This window comes from Sarcophilus harrisii, chromosome 3 (genome assembly GCF_902635505.1).
Source record: "Sarcophilus harrisii chromosome 3, mSarHar1.11, whole genome shotgun sequence".
Taxonomy (NCBI): Eukaryota; Metazoa; Chordata; class Mammalia; order Dasyuromorphia; family Dasyuridae; genus Sarcophilus; species Sarcophilus harrisii.
The window spans coordinates 509,078,008-509,091,916 of record NC_045428.1 but is presented as its reverse complement, the minus strand read 5'-3'; positions in this window follow the sequence as shown (position 1 = coordinate 509,091,916).

Genomic DNA, 13,909 nt, shown 5'->3' with positions numbered 1-13,909 from the left:
ACTGAGCCTTAAAGGGACTTAATGATTCTTTAAGATGGACATTAAGAGGGAGTAGATTTTTGTAACAGCAGAGAATCTATACAAGAAGTCCCATTTTGGAAAAGTTCTAATGATTAGGAAATTCTTCTGTACATTGAACTAAAGTCCCTCTCCCTGTTAATATTTGTGGTTCGTTCCCAGTTTTGCCCTCCGGGGCCAACCAGAACAAGTTTAATCTTCCACATGACAATTTTCAAATATTTAAAGATTGCTAAGGCTCATCAAATCTTTTGGCTATTACCCACTTCTGCTGATTCAGCTAGAAGAAATCCACTATGTATCTCTAGTGACCTTGATAGCCTAGATAGGAATATGAAAAACTTAGGGGAGGAGGCTTCTAACCAGGTGGTGGTTAGAAATGAAGAGCTGGCTATATACAGCAGATACATGTTGAAGAAAAGTTTACTTATTTTTATTTGTTTCTTCTGCTGTATCATATCTAAACATTTTGGGAATAGTTAACTCCTATCAAGGGAGAGCATCTTACTAAGACCAGAGGAATATATTTGGCAAAAGAATTACTTTACTGGACCAATGGGCTTAAACTGGAAATTGTTTGGGAGAAAGAGGATGCCAGCCAGGGTAATATATAACAGAGACTTTATTCATCTTGAAACTATTATAGCAGTCTTCTAGAATTCCTGCCATACTGATCAGCTGGATTTTGACAATATGGATAATTGGATTGATCAATTCTACAAAATTGGTTCTATGAATTTAATAAATATAAGTAGTGACCTAAAATAAGAAGCATCCCCTACTTAAACTTTCATAATGATCATCAGGATAACAAGAAAGAAAGATGAGTTAGCGGTTCTTCTTTCTGTCTAAGTATCATAGGCAGGTAAGATACACTAAACCAATCAGAAATATAAACATCCCACCTGCTGGGAATGCTTCAACACAAATGAATATTGAGAAAAGCAAACCATTTGTGCACAGGGAAAGAAAATGAATACATGAATATTTTCATTTTCTTTTTTTGTTCCTTATCATAACAAAGTTGGAAATAGGACTCACCACTTATAGGCAAGTGCTTAATACTGCTTTGCTTCAAATGGTACCTTTACCTCCAAGTCACATAGCAGCATATTATTGACCAAAGAGGTATAATCATAAAACTTAATTCCTAAAACACAAGGTAGCTAAATTTGAAGAGCTAATAAAATTTGAGAGAGTAAAATAGAAGAGACTGAGTTCATTGAAAATATTCACTTAATATAAATTTCAGACATTATTCCTAACAATGACATGGATGATAAAATCATCAGCAATACCTGAACTGATTTTGAAAAAGAAACATATTTTGGGTATAGTTCTCTGGAAAATAAAATTCCCCCTTTTGAGTTTTGTAACACAAATCCAATCGGATGTAAAAAAACAGAATAGAAAAAGGTGATATCTACTATAACTATAATGAATGAGCATATTTTCCCATACTGTTTAACAGAAAATGTAGAAACATTTTCTTGACCTACCTATATAGCTGCAAATAGTAATTTCTGGGGCAAGGACTATAGAGGGAAATATGGAGCTATCAAAGAATAATCCTAAAGTCAGGTATCAAGTACTACCATGGCAGAGATAGTTGCAAAAATATTTCAAGCAATTAATTTGTAGTAACTAAAAAGCTAGAAACTAGAGAAGTATCCATTAATTTGGGGAATGACTAAACACATTTCAGTATTGGAATACTACTGTCCTGTAGGAATTGGTGAATGAAATGGTTTCAGAGACACAGAGGATGACTTTTGTGACGATGCAGAGTGGTGCATTTTATATAATGCTATACATTTGATACAATGTTTTATATACACTTTCTAATTTGATCCTTGAAATTTCCTTGTAAAGTAGATATAAGTACCAGGGAGGATTATAAATAAAGTAAGTACAATTATGGAAGAGGGATCCCGTAATTCTCATGAAGAAAAATACAGAGAAGATGGTCTGGAATACTGACATAGCCACAGATCTTTATAGAACAGGGATTATTACAATGGGATCCACATATTTCTAAGGGATTTATGGTTAGATGGTAAAGGGCTTATCAAGGTAGATGACAAGAAAAATGAATCCTTATTTTCACCAAACTTTAACTGAAATTTAACATTTCTTTCAATTATTTAAAAATGTGATTCTGAGAAGACATCACCAGAAAGACTGCTGAAAGTCTATAACAAGAAAAAAAGAAAGACCCCATATTAAGAAGAAATATTACTCAGGTAATAAGTAAAGAATATAGATTTGAAATTCTCATTTTCAAATTGAATTTATCTTCACAAAGAAGAACTAGGGCAAAACATTTATACACCTTAGGTCAGTTATGAAGACATAATTGCTATATGTCATTGTTCTTTCTATTGTCCCCTCCTCTGAATGCAAATTTTGTGGCCTTCCTGTCATATTATAGGATTACATCACAGAAAAAAATTGCCTATATGCCAAGAAAAGCAGCATTAAAATATATAAATGTGAACAAATTAATTATTTGTTTAATGTTAATTTAATTTATTTTTATGTAATTTTCATTTTCAAATATAGTTTATTTCATTTCCTTCCTCTTCTAATCCACCCCCCATACAAAGCATACCCACTAAGGGGGGTAAGTTCTTTTAGCACTCTCTAAATTATATTCCCTGGAGGCACTGATTAATTTGATTATTGTTCCTTGGTTATGGTTCTGCCTCCCGTGAATGTTGTGATATATGTGACAGCCTGCCTGTCTGACATTTAGCTTCAGATTTCCCATTGACACATTGTAGGATGGGCCTCTCTTGTGTGTCAGATAGCAGGCAGAGTGAATTGGGAGTTACTGGATTAGCCTTATACCATCAACCAGAGATTTCATGAGCCAGGATGCTATAGCACAGAGGAAAGTAGTTTGAGTTAATTTAGCTGGTAGATTGACCTGACACCTAACTATGAAGCAATGAGCTTTTATAGACCAATAGATAGTTCCCATGAAATTTCCTTACATGGTTCTTTTACATTCCTTTGGGATACTTTTATTTGAAAGTAGCTGAATATATTTTTTTTAAGCTGCAGAATGGTTTTCTTTGAAACCTCTGTTTCATTGTACCAAATGCGGGAACTTCCCTTAAGCTGAACTTATGCCCAGAATATCGCACTATATCTTGTTCAATGGAATAGGCCTAAAAGAATGAGAGTGGCCAAAATGTATACATTTGCATACTTGTTGGGACAATAAAAGGCCATTTGGGTGGTATTTTTGGGGAAGATTGATATGACCAGGATTGGCTATATATAATTCAACAATGTGTACACACACATATGTATATGTGTATGTGTGTGTGTGTGTGTACATATAGTATGTATATACATTATCCAGTTTCCTCATTTAACAGAAAATAACGAGGCCCACAGAAGTTACATGCATTGCCTACGATTAAAAACTAGAAAGAAAGAAAATCAGAATTTGGCTTGATGTCTTCTGAGTTCACACCAGCTTTTTCCATTTAGCCATTGAGAATCTGGACTTAACCAAGTTTAGAAATGTACTGAAGATCAACTTTTCCCATACCACAAGTCTGTATGGGACATATGTCTTTAGTGATATTTGCCACCAACTGGCTTTGGAAGATTGGAAAAGTGATCTCACTGATTTCATACTTATAAAAGGAGATTGGATTGGATTTCTAAGTGCGTTGTTAGCTCAGAAAGTTCCATTGGTCTCTGTTATAATCATATATGCTTTAGATCTTAAAATTCGAAGACACTTTTCAACTCTGACATGCAAAGATTATTTGTCTGGTTTTGCAACATATATTGGGAACTGAATGGTGACAGTGCACATGTGTCAGATTTATGAACTGCAGCTGAAAATGTAAACAGAAGAATGCACAAGAACTAGGTTAAAATATAACTAGGAAGAGTTTGACAAAATAAATAAAAATACAATACCACATAGACAAAGTTAATTTTAATTTTCTAAGTCAATATGTCACATGCAAGGATCTATTGCTTTCTGAGTTTTATACCTCTGGTTTAATTGATGTCCCTAATTTGGAGCCATGAAGACTTATGTTTATCCCCCCAGTTTTGACATTAATCAGTTGGGTAATCCACACAAAGTCACCCAAATTCTTTGACTCTTAAATTTGAATCTCATCTGAAAAATGAAATAATATCCAAGTTACTCAAAAGAAGAGAAATTGGTTTAAAACTCAAAACAGGATAATATATGAAAGGTTCTTTGCAAGTTTTGAAGTATGTTATAAATGTCAGCTATTATTATGATGTGTCTGAGTAGGAAAACAGTTTGAAAAATAAGATCCAGTTTGTATCAATTTTTCCACCTCTCACTGCAAGATAGTTTTTTATCTTATATCTCATTTTGAAAGCTTCTTCTGTAATGGGCTCCTGCTGATGAATTCACTAACAATGGGACCTGTGTCAATAAATGGAGACAGAAGGAGAACAGAAGTTGGCTTCTATTATGCAGCCACGTGCCCTGGGACCCAAGGTGGTATGCGGATGAAGGACATTATTTTCTTTCTTCCTTTATCTGCATCTTTGTGTCTCAGCACAGCCGGTGTGGGGCTCCAGACAGCTCTTGGTGTCATAAACAAAGGCCGTTACCTTCTGTGGAAGAATAGAAATGAGTAGGTTTGATGGGCAGGAAATGAAAAAAAAAATGGCTTCCCACAAAATATCCACCTGAACAGAAACCAGAGGAACTAAAACTAAACATATGAAAGCACAATTATATTTCCCTTGAATGTTTTCATCCTTTACCATCAGGCCACAGTAACTTGACAACATGAAGAGACAAGAGTAAAATATAAGCACATTTTGATTGGAAAAATTAAGACTTCTTGATGAAAGCATTTATATTATTGTAATTAAGGGGTTTGCCAACATAGTCACTGTTTTAGTAATGGAGAAGAAGATTCAGATCCAGGAGAGAGAGCTGAATATCTGCAGATAAAGTGGATAGAAATGGAAAAATATTGAAGTGGAATAAAATGGAATTAGCTGTAATTTATTTCTGTTTGAATGTCTCTCTAAAACTTGAAATATAGCCTGTCCAAAATTGAACTCCTCTACTTATCCTACTATGTTCCCTTCTCTTCCAGATTACTCTTTTAATTGTGGGTCCTACCATACTATCAATTTGAAAAAGTAAAAGTTATCCTAGATGTTTTTCTCTTTTTATCCACTCATATTGGTCCATTTCCATCTCTTGACTATTCTACCTCCAGAGTATGTCTTACATCTGTCCCCTTATCTCAAACAATTTGTTCAGATCTCATCAACATTTTCCTGGACTATTCTTATAATCTCTTTCCTCAACTCTATTCTCATTTCTCTTTAATCCATCCTTTCTAAAGCTACCAATATGTCCCTTTTCCTCCAAAAACTTTCATTATTTCCTATTACTGCTAGGAAAGTACTTTTTTAAATACTAGAATTCAATGTTCTTTGCAGTTGACCTTCAAGATGCTTTACAGTTTTATTTCAAAGTTCTTTCTTCAATATTCTATGTTCTAGTCAAATTGTACTGTAACTTCACCCCAATTTTTTTCTCCTTCAATATTCACATTGGCCATTTCTTGCTTTTTATAAGATAAGTAAGATGTCCTAGCTGAAACAGCAAATTGTGCTGAAGGAGAAACAGTACGTAAGGTTGTTATATAAAAAGTAGGTCAAAGCACTATTAGCATGTTTGACTTTTCTGTTCCTTAGATTCAAGTGGAATAAGTTAAGATTCAATGACTATGATCCCTGTAAGTGCAATACTCATCCAATTACCAGTCTTACTTCTAACCTGTTTCTCATAACCATCAAAAAGGGAAACAAATCTTTTGGGACGGGAACTTACTATCCCTCCCCAATAAAACACCAATCACTGTTCACATGTCATTGATGAATAGGGAAAACCAAGAACCATGGGAATAGCATCTGTCCCTCAACCCCAGTTCCTGCTGTAAGTCCATCACCAACAGCTATCTTTCAAGGAGACTACCTTGTGGAAATGTAACTTGTCAACTGCCTCTATAAATGCTACAGCCACTGCCTCAGTAGAAATGTCTACCAAAAAATCATAGAAAAGAAAGTTTTTGTTATTAAAGTCTTTGCAGCATCATATGGTTCTACATTAAAACCAAATATGATTCCATTAATAGCAATGTCATTAAAGAAGATGTGTTACTGACTTGTTACTGCACTAAGGACTGTGAGTCTTTCCATCTGGCTTGCAACTCCAGTTCTCCTATCTTATTAGAATGTGAATCTCTTGAGAGCAGAAATTATTTTCCTTTTCTATTTGTGTCCCCAGTACTTGGCACAAATCCTTTGTGCATATTAAGCTTTTAATAAGCACTTTTTTCTTCATAAGTTAATTTAAAAATGTGTTCAATGAATGGCTGAATAAATCAAACCTGATTCCATCCCCATCCTAAGCAAAAAATGGTAAAAGAAATGAAGATTCTTGAATTCTCTTATATTTCATGACAGGTTCAAACCTTGACCCTTCTATTCTGTCCTTTACAATTCATATTGGTCTTAGTTTCCTCTTCCATAAAATAAAGGGACACCAAGGTAGTATGGTAGATATAGTACCAGATTCATAAGTTTCTTTTCAGGCATACTTTCTGGAGAACTACCTTCATTTTCTTCCCAAATTTTTGCTACCATAATTTTTGACCTTCAACACCATTCCTCATGAAGAGTGTTTGCACTTTCCTCTTCCCTTTTCAGTTCCATTTTACATACTATATCCCCCAATTTAAGTTACTTGAGGGCAAGCATTATCTTTTGCTTTGCTCCTACAATGCCTGGCATATATTAAATGTTTATTAAATAATTGCTAACTTGTATGCCTTGAAATGAGTAAATATTTTCCACTATCTCTTTTTCTGCCTTTATCTCTTTTTTGTTCTTTATTTATCTTCCTCTAAATATTCTCTCTCTGTCTGTCTCTGCCTCTGTCTCTCAATCTGTCTCTGTCTCCATGTCTGTGACTGTCTGTCGGTCTATCTCTCTCCTCAGTGTTTCTCTTTTGCACATCACTACCACCCTACCCTTTTAGCCTGGACTCATGATTTCATCAAGGAGGGAAAATCCCAGTGTGGAAATTTCTTTCTCTGATCTAAATCAATTAATTATTGAGTTTCTTGGCTCACAGAGAGGTGACATGTTTTACATATGGTCATGTAGTTACTTATCAGGGAGCTAGGCATGAACCCAGCTTTTCATGCTTTTAGTCTTTCTGGTTGAACTTAATATATAATTCAGATTATGTAATTCAGTATATAATTAAGATTGTTGCATTAAATCACAGAACTGTGAAGAAAGTGCTTTGTAGATTTGAAAATATCATAAAAATGGGAACTTTAGCTTATTTAGTTTTATATTTCTCCTGGTGTTGGTCCTTCATTGATAGTGCCTTCCCTGTGATAGTTATTTCCAATTTCAGCTGTTCAGCACATCATTATTTGTATGCTATCTCTCTTATTAGAATGTGAGCAATGTGAATTCCTTGAGGACAGGAGATAACTTTTCCTTTATTTTTGTATATCCAGCCCTTAGCACACTATCTGACATAGTAGACACTTAGCAAATGCTTGTGTTATTAACTAGTACTTCATGCCTAAAACAGAGACACAGACGTAGAGTTAAAAATGATGGATTATTGACTTGTGGAATTTTGATGTATTGAATAATGTAGTAATTGCTACATAATCTTATTAGAAGTGAGAGTGCATAAGTGATCTTCTCTGGGCATCTTGCATTCTCATTCAATTAATAGTCACTGATTAAGTGCCTACTATACACTGTCATAGTAACAGCTGACATTTGTTGAGTGCTTTAACATTTGCTAAATTCTGCAGACATTATCTAACTCTTGTCATTTTTACAACAATCTTCACCCTATAAGGTAAATTCTGCAGTTAGTATTATTCTCAGTTTATAACTAAGAAAAGAGGATCAGAGAGCTTAGTGACTTAGTGACACAGGGGCAACTAGATGGCACAATAGAGAGAGTGTCAGGCCAGAATTCAGGAAGACTAATCTTCTTTCAAATCTGACTTCAACTACTCACTAGCTGTTGGATCTTAGACAAGTCAATTAACCCTGTTTGCTTCAGTTTCCTCATCTGTAAAGTAAGATGAAGAAGGTAATAATAAACCATTCTAGTATGTTTGTCAAGAAAACCTGTGGCATCATGAAGAATTGAACAGAACTTAAAATGACTTCCTGCACAATAACAATTATATTCACACATCTATTCTCATTCCAAGTTTAATGCTCTATCTGCTATGCCATTTTTCCTTTCAAGTTAGTTATATTTAGGGATGAGGATTAGGTAGGGCAGCTAGGTAATTTAGTGAATAGAAAGCTGAATCTGTAGTCAGAAATATCTGAATTCAAATCCTGTCTTAGGCAATTACTAGTTGTGTGACTTTAGAAGAGTCATTTATCTTTTGCTTCACTTTAGTTCTTCCTCTATAAAATGGGGAGATTAATAGCCTATTGCTATTGTAACTATAAAGTGAGATATATGTCAAAAATTCTACAAACCTTAAGGTTATATTATTGTCATTGTTGCTATTATCATTATTGTTATTATTATTTTGTGCTTCTGAAATGTGGCTATCAAAATCAGCATAGTTCTCTAAGATTAACAGATCTATTAGATATACCTATATTGACACTTTCAGACTGCCAAGTTGCCCTAATTTGGTATTTCCCTAAAATGGTGCTTTAAAAATGGTGACATAATCCAAATATTCTTTCATATCTTTCTCCTTATAGATTCTTATCAGCAGCCAAGATCTGTACTTTCATATACGTCAAGAGGGTTGGTAATCCTGTTTTTAAATATTTTGAATTGATTTTGAGGCTGGTTAAGTCACTTCATATCTTGGGGCCTCAGGTTCCTCATTAGCAAAATAAGAGGGTGGAATTTGATCTCCAAGCTTTCTCGTATTTCTTGCATTCTGTGATCATTTAATAAAAGCATGTATTAAGCCCTGACTATGTGCTAGTCATTGTGCTAGGTATTGAGGGTACAAAGACAAAAATGAAACAGTACTTGCCTTTAAGATAATTTTCAAGAAATCAGTCAGTGGTCATTCTTCCCAAATGTCAGCCCTGAGCTTGTCCAGCTAAGTTATGATGGGAGTGAATTAAAAGACATGGCCTTCCCTTAAGGAATTTAAATCTGATAAGTAAGATGACATTTGCACATGTGAATTAAAGAACTAGGGAATCATATAGTAAAATATTAAGCTGAATTCTCTGTCTTACCTTTTTAGGAGGTTGGTCTAGTGGTAAAAGTGTTGGATTTGGAATTAGAGGAAACTGGAGAAGTCACAGTCTCTTTAAATCCTAATTTCTGAATTTATAGAATGAGAACCATTACATACATACATATATATATATATATATATATATATATATATATATGTTGCCCAAATGAAATTATGTATGTGAAGAACTTTGAAAACCTTGATATGCCACATCAATAATAGTTCTTTAGACAAGGAAGAGTCCTCACTGGAGCTTATATTCAGGGAAATCTATGTAAAGGAATTAGGGTTTATTATGGGCCTCACAGTTCCCTAAATTGTTTCATTAATCATCAGAAGGACTAGATATGTCATTTTCTTCATACAGGAAATCCATATATGAGACAAATGAAGGTACATATCTTCTCTGGAACTTAGTCTTAGAAAATGTTGCAAGACTAGTGTTGTCAAACTCAAATGGGAATAAGATGCACTAGTCTGTATATGAAGAATCTTGTGGATGCATATTAACAATTTAAAAATGTAAAGTTAATTATATTTTATTGTATTTTTATTTATTTTTGTTAAATATCTTCCAATTCTATTTTAATGTGGTTCAGCCGCACTCAGTATCTGTGGGCTACATGAGACCTGGATGTTTAACACCTCTAGTCTGTAACAATAAGGTTAAAGATTTTACTTAGTTACACAACTGATATCATCATATTCTAGGAAGTCTAGTCACCAAGTATTTATTAAGACTACTACATATCAACCACTGTGCTAGGCACTGAGATTACAAACCAAAAAAATCCATAATAAACTCATATTTTAATTGGGTAAGACAAAATATAAGAGGAAGTTGAAAAGGAATAGAGGAGGGAATGAAGGATCCAGGCAGAGGCCATGGTGTAGAAAAAAAAAAACAGCCAGGTGTAGAAATCAGAAAGAAATGGAGCAGTAAACACGTCTGACCTGAGCCATTCATTAAAATAGAGGTTCAAAGGTAAACATAGCATCAGAGAAAGGTTCTGCAAAGGCAATAGAACTTGTCTTTCTGTTATCTCTCACTCACTTTGTGACTGACTCAATCATTGAAGTTCTTGATATGGCTTCTTAGACCACATTTAGGACAGAAGTTATCATTGGTCATACATTGCAATACATTTCACCTACTATATAGTTTTCAATTATCCTTTAGGTCACGTACAACTATCAATCTTTTGAATGGTGAAATACAATGACATAGCCATGGATCATTACTAAGAGAATATTGCTACACTAAAACTTGGATCTTAAGTTCAAGATGCTTTACATGCCTCATATTATTTGATCCCCATAACAACTTTGATATATGTATAATGAAAATATTATTTCATCTTAGAGATGGAAAAACTGAGACTGCTTAGAGTTGTGGAGTCATTTGTATAAGGCCATATAACTGGGAAATATCATAGGTAGGTTTTGAAGCTAGTCCCAAGGGCAACGCTATCACCAGTACAATGATAATAACAACAGAACAAATAGCAATAAAAAGATAGAGTCTGGAATTGGAACAGAATTTGGGAAAAATCTTTTGCCTCTAAAAACATTTTGATGATCCCTTTACAATAGACTCTTTTCTTGAGAGGAGTTGGGGGAATCCTTCCCTCACCTCTCTATATTAAACCTTTATTTTGGCAAGGAAAATTAAGAAAAAAATTCTGAAATGTTAACCATATTTGATAGTATAAACAATATTCTCCTTCAGCAGTCTCTGACCTCATGGTAATGAGGAAAGAAGTAGTCTTCATTATTTCTCCTATGGAATTTTCATTGGTTTTTCAGTTACTTAGAATTTGGTTTTAAGGTATCTTGACTATAACTTCATGGCCTACATTCTTCTTTTGCTTCTGTTTGTTTCTTCACTTTGCATCCATTCACAAAAATCAGTCCTTGTTATTTTTTTTTGCTATACAATATTCATATGCCATAGTTTTTTCCCAGTCATTGTCTATTGAATCAACATACATTTCATTTCCCTTACTTTGCTATTGAAGATTTCTTATACAAACATTTGGTATATAATAGACTTTTCTTTCTATCTTTGACTTCCTTGGGTAAATGCTCAGTAGTGGAATCATTGGGTTAAGAGTATGAAGTTTGGTCACTTTTCCTATATACTTATAAATGATAACCAGAATAGTTGGGTCAGTTCACAACTCCACTAAATCTTAAAATATTTGCTTTCCCTTAAGCTTTAGAACATTGCTTGAGCTTAGCACAGGAATCATTGTTGGTAATATGCTGTAACCCATTATGCCTTCTTTATAGCTTTCAGTTGCCCTTTTTTAGCTATTTTTATTGCTAACATTAGTTTGTCAGGCTCCTCTCAAGAAAAGAGTCTATTGTAAAGGGATCATATAGAGCCATTAAGCCTCCCATAAGGAACATTACAGTTATATATTGATTTAATAAAAACCATATGATAACATTATCCATTGTATTTTTGCTTATTTTGATAAATTTTTCTCAATTACATTTTAATCTGATTTGGACTAAAGTTGAGTGTGTTGAGGGCTGCAAGTAACATATAGACCTTATGTTTGACAATTCTAGTTTCTATAATTAATTATGCTAATTATTTTCCGGAATGATCCCTATATCTCTGATATGAATCTAACTTGGTCTTTGAGAACTCTATTTCTAGACATATTACAGTATAATTAGGTATTGTTCTAATTTTTTTGTATCAATTTTAATGAGTGTTACTAGTCTACACTTCTCTTTCCCTACCTTCTCTATTCCTAGTTTGAATATCGGGAATGTGTTTGCCTCATAAAAGTAATAGGATGTAGTTCTTTCTGTCTATATTTTAGGGAATTATTTTTATAGTATATGAATTAACTTTTTAAATTCTTGATATAATTCATTTGTAAATCCATATTTCCTAAATTCCTCTGGATCTCATGCTCATGCCATTTATGCAATATAATGTCTTCTTTCATTTATTTTTTGAAATGGGATTAAGAAATCCTCCTTGTTTTGTTTCTTTTCACCTTAAAGGAAGGAATTAAATGAGGTATAAAAAAAAAGATCTTCAAGTACATGTCTATATAAGAAACTCTAGGATCTATTGGACTGTTTTTTCTCTTTTCCTTTGGAATACAAAGTGAAAGGGAGCCACACATGTTACTGACAAGATGGAGCTATGTAAAACAAATTCATTCAATGTAAATTATCTTTCCCTCCACATAACAGAAAGTGTGAAAAGAACTGCAAAAGTCAGGAGCAGACTAAAATGTTGCAGAACAGTGTGTATTCCACTAACAGTACCATTTTCACTTCCCTCTCAGACTTTTTGAGAACAAGAGAAAGAAGAGAAAGAAACTCTCAGAAAAAGCTTAACTATGATTAAAGGACAAATAATTTCTGGAAAATCAGATGTGAAATGTATTATAGCCACTTTAGAAATATAGGGATGATAACAGAATGCTTTAGATTTGTAGAGTATTTTAATCAATCATTCTACAGACATTTGTAAAGCACCTACTATGCCACCTGCTATTATATGCACATAGGGATTAAAATAAGATAAATGAAATAATGCTGACTCACAAGAAAGTGATATCCATTAAATCTTCTGACAGTCTTAGGAAGGGCAGAAATGTTATTTACCCTTCATACTTTTTTTGAAAAATAAGTGAATATTACAGACATTTTATTGCAAAATAAGAAATCAAGATGTAAATTTGTGTCACTTACTATTATTAGATATTCAGAGTATTTATACTCTGGAAATTAGTAAATGCTAAAAATCAAGACTTAATTTATTGTTATATTGGTTGTCTAGACTTCTAAACTTAAAGTTATTGAGAAATTATTAATAATGCAGAATAAGTTTAAGGCTTATCAGACATAAAAATATACAATAGAGTACCTTTAAGCTTGATATGAGGTGATTTAGAGTGAGGAAAGTACATTATAGGGATGGGTTGAAGTCTAATATTCAGCTGATATTTATAAAAAGAGATAAAACATATCTGCCCCTCAAAATAAAATTGTTTAAGAGGAGAGTAGCAGGCTTTAAGTTATCCCTTCTTGGGTACTCTTCTTCTTATTCTCCTATACCAGTATCATTGTTGTATTTGAGAACAAGAAGAAATGTTATAAATATAAGTGATTAAATGAAACTGAAAGGTACACAGTGGTCCTCCAAGAGATAAAATCAGAGTCCAAATAAGTGTGGACCAAACACTTCAGCTTTTCACCCAGTGGGGCAGATAAGTTAGATTGAAGAGTTAGAAGAGATCCACATAAGAGAATATTTGAAAATTAATGTAGTCATTTTACTCTCACAATTTTATCCTAGAATAAGTGTCCAAAATATAACAGTTGTTCTCCCTTACCTTAGAAATAAGTCTAAATCTCTAATGGGAAGTTAGAAAATGACTGGCTTTAATAGACTGCATGAGATCCACTAATGGATAATATGTAGAAATGTATTGGTAGATACCCTTCCTCATTCAATCTTTCCCTTCTTTTGCTTTTTTTTTTTGCCACAGTTCAAAACATAGGTAATATCCATCATTATGAGTTATTGATTTATTTTGTTAATTTTAGTCTTCCATTTATTC